Below are 7,855 nucleotides of genomic sequence, written 5' to 3' on the forward strand. Positions count from 1 at the left end.
TGTGTCTAAAAGCAGGAGGATATCAGAGGGACACAATTACTCAATGATGATGGAGGAAACCTGAAATAAATAAAAAAAAATTAAAAAAAATCAAATATAGCCTAGACTTGGAAGGCAGGACACAAAGACTGCTATTGCCAAGCAACAAGGTTAAAAGAGGACTGATACGCATGGATGTTTAACATAATATGCTACTAGATATCAGCTGGTAATGAGCTTTAGATGTTGTTTGCGACCAGGAAATGCAGCACAGCTGATGAGAGAGTCCAAGCAAATTTCTCTCCACACTTCACTATGTTGTTGAGAAATACCTGGAAATCTAGGAAGATTTTTTTTTTCTTTTTTTTGGGACATTACCAAGCATCTATTACACTGCATGCTTTTTTCTTTCTCTTTTTTTCTGTATTCAATTTAGATGAACCTTCAAAAGAACTGAACATGTGAATGCACAAATAAGGACAGGGACATGAGCATAGGTACACTGACAAAAGCATCTATTAATAATTGGATCATCTTCTTACACAACCAGATACACACTCACGAATACACACACATATGCATGCACTCTTTCAACACACCTCTCTGGCTCTTCAGAGAGAGCCAATTTATAGATACTGTACTGAACCCCCCCACCACCACCACCACCTCTCGTCTCTCTCTTTGCCTTGCCATGCCCCTTTCCCTTTCCCTATTCACCCACACACACAGGCACAAACACACACACACACACACACACACACACACACACACCGGCACCCTGCCACAATCCACCGCCCTGCCACACATACCGAAGGGGAGGACACATCCCTCATAGCACCCAGGAAATTAACTTGACATTTGATGCAGACAGAAAAAATATATTTCGGTGGGGGTAGGAAAAAAAAAAACAAAGTGTACTAAAGCAGAGATAGCATAAACCCATCCCTTGTTCACCCTTCCCCACCCAACCCCCCTTAAGCCCAGGGACGCATTCGAGGGGGATTTCAGCGATCTGCAATGCAGACGCCACTGGGTGCCCACGGAAAAATGAGCTTCATCTTTTGCCTGTCCTTCTCAGTGTATGCTATCCGTCCCTCTTTGTTTCTATCTTTTATGATGCCGGCGCTCCATTTTCCTATCCACTTTCCCTCCCTTTGAGTTTGTGTCTTTCTATTTGGGAGGAAGTTGGAAAAAAAAATTGTGCAACAGTATTGGAGGATCACTTGATGGTTCATGCATTTGAAATTAAGGCACACCCTGTAAGCCGCTCCTTGTGAATACAAATATCATTAAGCTAGGATGTTTAAAACTGTTTTTGCCGTGCCATTTCTTTCAATTTAGCATTTATCTTCCAATATCCTGCTCCCTAATGCACACTAATATCCCTCTACTGACTTGTTATATTTAAACAGCTTTGTAAATCTGGGTTAATCCCTCTAAAATTAACCATCATTTTAGGAAACAAACAACAAACATATGTCTACCAGTTGCAATTTTGTACAAAGCAATATCAGCAGCTGCTCCTGTTAGTCAGATTACAGTGCACCTATGATTTCATGCGATCAGACTAGAAAATAAAGTGAAGTGTGATCGTGCATATGTTTGATAAGATTAACGATCGCATCAAAGGCCGCATAGTAACCTCGGCAAGGAGCCCAAACACCACGAGCGAGAGCAGGCCACAATTAATACATCATTATGCACTGCTACAGTTTACACCCGTGAACACACACAACACACAGCAAGACCGCCGACCAGCCAGTGTCTGTCTCAATATCCCCAGCATTAGACATGCAGGAATGTTAACATCATTATGCACAATTGCGAATGTCTGTCTGTCCTCCCCCCCCCCCCCCTTTTTTTAACTCCCCTACCATATTGTGTCTGCGGGTTAGTTCGTGTGTGTGTGTGTGTGTGTGTGTGTGTGTGTGTGTGTGTGTGTGTGTGTGTCTTGGAAGAGGGTGGCATTATTTAAATATGTTTTATTGTATGCAAGTTGAAACAAATCACCGATTGTTGTATGGCTGTGAGAACCTCTGACTGCGATATTGTTAAACCATGTCTACATATCAGCATTTTGTCGAAGTAAAGCTGCAGGATTCATTTCACGAAAAAAAAAATAAATAAACGTGTTGCAAAAATTATTACATTATTGCATTAGGATTTCATTGCATTTTATTATATAATTCTAGAATTTATCCACAAATCAGGATTGAATACAGAATATGAATTAATCGGTGATGAAAAACACATGTATTTTTTACACCACACACACACTTTGAACACTCTGCAATGCTGTGTTGTATTATAAATTATAAAAATGATGATATATAATTTAAGATGAAAGCAAATAGGCTTTTAACTTTAAAGTGTGAATGTTTTGACACTTTCTGTGCTGATGCATGTCTGAAATTGTCCTGATACAGTATTAAGGTAACCCTACAAGTGTGTTAAATATTCATGCTGAGAACCAAATCAAATATCCAGGGAAATAATTATGATAACATTTTTCTTTTCGTGGCTAAAGGAAAATGCAGACAGACCTAGTTTGTCATTACCTAATCCCCCCAGTTAGTGAACACACGTGAATATGTCACATGTTTGATAAAGTTGAAGTTTTTACTGGGAGGGTGAGGAGGAGAGGACGTTTTCATTAGCGCTGGTGTTACTAATATCTGTTCGGCATTTCTCTGAGGCGGTAGCCTACGGCCAAGATATTGCATCATCCCAACACACACACTGCAATGTTATTTGCAGCCATTGTATCACATTTGCATTCGCTGTGTTTTAAGTGAAAACTATGCATTTTGTTGCCTTTAAAAAAAAGAACAATTTCTAGCAAAAAAAAGAAACAATACAAAGCTACATATTGTTTAGTCACTGGGAGTATAACAGATCTATCCAGTATAGCACCAGGAAACTCCTCAAAGTCTTGTTTTATTGTGCAGAAGATTTAGAATCAGATTCAAAACCAATATATTTTTTGTTATCTGCCACAACTTAAAGGAAGATTGTCCGGCAAGTGTTGTATACAAAGTCCTTGGCATCCCTCTGCTTATACAAACTCCCCTCCTGCCACCTCGCTATTCCTTGCTGCCAGCGATTTGCATTCATTTGCATGATTTTACGATGTGCATATCCTTTGTTCTGACTGTATGATGATGCAGAAGAAACCCTCCCTACGCAGCGCTATTACACAGCCCGCTGAAAGCTACTTGGATATTACATGAAAAAAAAATGAAAAAAAACTGCAGTTTTATCTCTTATAATTAGAAACTGATAAGACAAGATTTCCACAAATACCGGACTCATCCTGTGTTACACCAATGATAATGTAGTGCATCAGAATGAGGGAGAAAAAAAGATGAATATGTTCTAGTTTTGTGGCATTTTTGAACAACCATGGAAAGGACATATTGTGCTATCGCTAAGAGGCATGAGCATCTGCAATATATAGCACGGGGAAGGGATTGCATCCAAGCATGAAATATGGAATTACTTGACAAATAGGAAATAGGAAAAATTATGGATGGAAACTAAATCATTGAAAAGAAAAAAAATACCTCTGACATATTTTACAATATTTCATATTTCGGTTTTAGTCATTAATTGTAATTGTTTTCTATTGTATTACCTCATTTACTTACTATATTTACTGTGCAGAATTGTTTATTTGGATGTTTGTGACCTACTGCAAAGCTTTCCTGTATTCTGGCGTCTTTTGTTCTCGGTTGTTGTTTTATCTGCACACACACACACACACACACACACACACACACACACACACACACACACACACACACACTTTAGCACTCCTTAATCACGCAGACACATGCAGAAGACTTCATTAATCGCTGTGGGCATGCACTGATGATACAGAAGCCGGCCTTACAACACTGGAGGGTTTACATCCACGATTGCAGGCGCCACATTATAAATACTTACCCCCGCTGGCACCCTAATAGTAAGCAGCTGTACTCCAAATATGCATGTCTGATGGATGATTATGAGTATAGCATAGGAAATGAGGCAATGCAATGTAAACAAACTATACTGTGTAGTAAACACTCTGTGTGTTCATGGGTGCTTATCTTTATGTACTAAGGGAAAAATTTACACCATAACTGTTTTTGTGATATCTTAGCTGTGAAAAATATCAATCACAACCACAGAAATTTTAAAATCCTTCAAAAAAACCAACCCTGTCCTTATTTCAAGTGGTAACATTCCCTAATATTATCACATCTGTATCTGCGATGAAAGGAAGATGAAATGAGGAAAAGCATGAAAATGAAAAGCCGTCCTGGTTTCCTGTTTCAGCTTTAAACCCATGACCCTGCACATAGGTAATGGTTGATGTGGGGTTAGATGTTACTCGTAAAAAAGCCTTCCTCTCTAACTAAATAATGCAGTCCGATATAGGGGTCTAATGACCCTGACACACTTTCAGCTGGGCTTTTAGCTGAGAGAGTGAGGTCTATCTAAGATGACATCTTCGCACGTATAGAAAATGTTTGCAGTTATACTCCACAGATTTACTTTATTTTATCAGATCATCTATTGAAAACCACTGAAACTGAATTCAAAAGTCAGTTTTTAAAGTGTTTGATATTTAAAGCTGTTGACCCACCTCTTTTATGCAGTGACACAATTCTGAAGTCTCACGTATCAACTTCCTCTTTCACAAAGGGCTAGTGGTTTTCACTTCAGCCCTTTAACATCTTTGGTCAAGCTGATTAACACTATCAACAATGATCCTGGCTACACTCAATATTACCTATCATGAAAAAGCAGAACTCCTAAATGCTAAATTATGCTGGCATACCAGTATGTATACAGTACAAACTAAAACAATGTTGAAGATATGAGATATTCCATTTGAAGCAGCACTATGGCTGTAAAAGCATTAATTTTATACAAAAAAGTAATTTGTGGAAATGTACTGCAGAGTTCGCTATAAGACTCCATCTCTCTGTGGGATTGTCTAGATGGCTACAGACTTGAGCACTGACTTTTCCTACCCAGTGACTTGCCCTGCCCTTCTAATTGGCCCTTCTGAGCAGTCCACCAAATGCATGTGAGTATTGGGAGTAATTAGGACGAGTAACACCACCGCACACTGAGGCCCATGGGCGCTGACATACTACCTCTTCTCTTCGGCCACTTATTTGACTTTATTTTTTTCTTTTTTAGCATCACCAAGAAATAAACTTTTGAACTCTGAGAACTCTCAACACAGAACATGGGGAGTCATGGGGGTATTTTTATTTGGTTTAATTTTTGTGGCACTGTGTGGTTTTGTCATACCATCTAGAGTGTAAGTGTGGCATAGGTAAAAAAGTGCTACTGTATATTTTCTGCTGACAATGACATATGTCAATCAATTCAGCTAGTTGGTCACCTAATATCCCAACCCTCTGCACCACCTCAGCCTCTGTAGAGGTCACCCAGTTGTAAGAAAATTGGGTCATAGTTGAAATAGCAAAGACGGTAATCAGCTGCTGCGAACAGCTAATATAATAAATATTTCCTTGTCATGAGAGCGAGCTCAGCTCATTAAAATGTTTGTCTCTCTTCAATAACACAAAATGTCACATGTAATAATGGCTGGAGGTCTAATTGATAGAGGAAGCTGTCCTGCACGCTATGCAAACAATGTGAGGGCGGAGGGCAATTACTGTTCCTGCAAAGATTTCGATGGCTAGAGGAAATTTTTGGAAACACTTCCTGGTTGTAGCTACTGTTGGTTTTTGTGTTGTGTTGTTGTGATGAACAATGAACAGTAACCTCTGTTTCCCCTGTGCTTTTTGTCTTTGGTATGGACCACAGGGCAAAGAATGGGTCATGGGATTTGATATTGCCCACATCGCCTGAGCTCCCTTCAAACCACTGTGATTCTGTTTACTGTGTCCTCTGGACCACTACTAACATCTATGCCTTTATCCAACACACATATGGGCTAACTTTGCTGCAGGCAAACAGACACACACGGACACACACTCACACATCAGCAAAGATAGGCACGGAGGGGTAAAACAAAACTCCTGCCAACAAAGAAATTTGGCTGTGTTGACAACATTTTCAATACATGCTCAAAATGTCTCCCCCAATATATTGATAAAACATTTAAGTAAATAAGTAATATTTTGCTAGAGAGTGTCAGTAACTGCATGTGCTGTGTAGATCGGTAATTACACAAAGGTAAGCAAACATTTTTGCTGAAAATGGGCCATTTACTAGGCGAGTACTAACCAGTCCACCATCACTAATGTTATCTATCATAGCTAACTTACCTGCAGTAAAAGCCATAAATTCACCTTGCAACTAAAAATGGTGCTCAAGGGCAGATTCAACTAATGTCAATGTCTTAATTATGTTATATTTGTCACATAGCCAACGTGAAGTCTGAGTTAAGTGTCGATCGTTTATGATGCGCTACATGTGTAATTTATGTAGACAGTACCCTAGTAGCTCTTGATTACTGCATAGCTGTATAGTATACTGTGCTGTACTTGCTTATAATAAATAATATTAAAGGAAATGTAATTTAAAATGTATCTATTTTACTTTATTTATTGACTACATTGCTACGATCTTGCAGTGCACCCACAAATACCAAATAATACAGTTTAGGTGTGATTACACTGCAAAAAATATCTGAAATTACAGAGAAATATCTGTTTTGACTAAAAAACAAAAACCAACAACTTAATACTTAAATTCTGTTAGCTTAAAATTTTAAGGCAGCCCAGACACTTACTTTTTTAAAGTTAAAACACATAGTTAAAATGCTTTTTTTTCTGCCTGAAACAAAAATGGACAGCACTCAAATGCACAAAAACTAAATATTGCAATGGTATTGCATATGGCAACATGTGGCAAATATGGGCTGTATTGTACACACACACACACACACACACACACACACACACACACACACACACACACACACACACACACACACACACACACTCACATTTTGGTTTATTAACCCGAGCTCACCTCATGTGCGTCCGGTGTTGAGCAAAATCCCAGAGATCTTGTGTTGACCTCTACTTCCTGCTGCCTGCAGTTCTCCACAGCTCCATTTCTCCATCACTGCAGCAATGAAAGACACACACACAGGCAGGGAGTGAGTACGTTTACTGAGAGTTAACCTTTACATGTTGAATAACTCCTGAGCAAATCGCAATTAGCATGTTTCCACTAAAAAGAAAGATGGGGAAAGCAAACGCACAGTTATATGGTTGAAAAAGGAAACAGAGGTAGCATTTACCATCTCCAAGTTGACTTGCAGGAATTCAAATTGGCAATAACTTTGTGCAAATGTCTTCTTAACATTTACACTTTGCCACAAATAGCAAGTCAAATGTGTTGCCTTTATTTACACAAGCAGCTGGTTTGTAGATTTGAAGGTCATTGGAGGTATGTTTTTCATATTTTAATAATATTAATATGAAACTTAGGTAAAATGTTACAGGTCTAAAGTTGTATTATTGGCATAAAGATACTCAACTATCTTGTATTTAAACTGAGATAAGGTCTTCCAAGCTAACTCTCATGTATGCTAATGCTGTTTCAGCAGCCATGTTGTTGAACCCAACAGCCCTTGAACTCTGCCTCCCCTCCCTGGAGTAAGGAGGTCAAAAGTCAAATGTCAAAGCTAAAGGACAAGTCCATTTGAGGTCAAAGGTAACTATAAGAGATTGTTGCAGCCAATAATTAGTTTGAGAGCAAAATTTCTGACCTCACACAGCAACATGCCGATAAACTTAGAGGCATTCCTAAATAACTGGGTGTTTCAGGTTAGGTTTTTTGTTCTATTTTTTTTTTCCTTTTTGGTCCTTTAACTCTGTAAACACATGTGACTGCTGAC

General features: G+C 38.8%; 1 long non-coding RNA gene across 2 annotated transcripts in view; it reads right to left on the reverse strand.

The window, feature by feature from the left end:
- The window catches only part of LOC121943937 (uncharacterized), a 47,251-nt gene that overhangs the window by 20,223 nt on the left and 19,173 nt on the right, over positions 1–7,855 (reverse strand). For both annotated transcript variants that reach the window (XR_015776459.1, XR_015776460.1), the window contains one exon: positions 6,982–7,077. This is a non-coding gene — a long non-coding RNA (uncharacterized LOC121943937). The remainder of the gene's footprint in view (positions 1–6,981; positions 7,078–7,855) is intronic.

Source organism: Plectropomus leopardus, chromosome 4 (assembly GCF_026936395.1).
Source record: "Plectropomus leopardus strain MGB_pleo_1.0 chromosome 4, ASM2693639v1, whole genome shotgun sequence".
Taxonomy (NCBI): Eukaryota; Metazoa; Chordata; class Actinopteri; order Perciformes; family Serranidae; genus Plectropomus; species Plectropomus leopardus.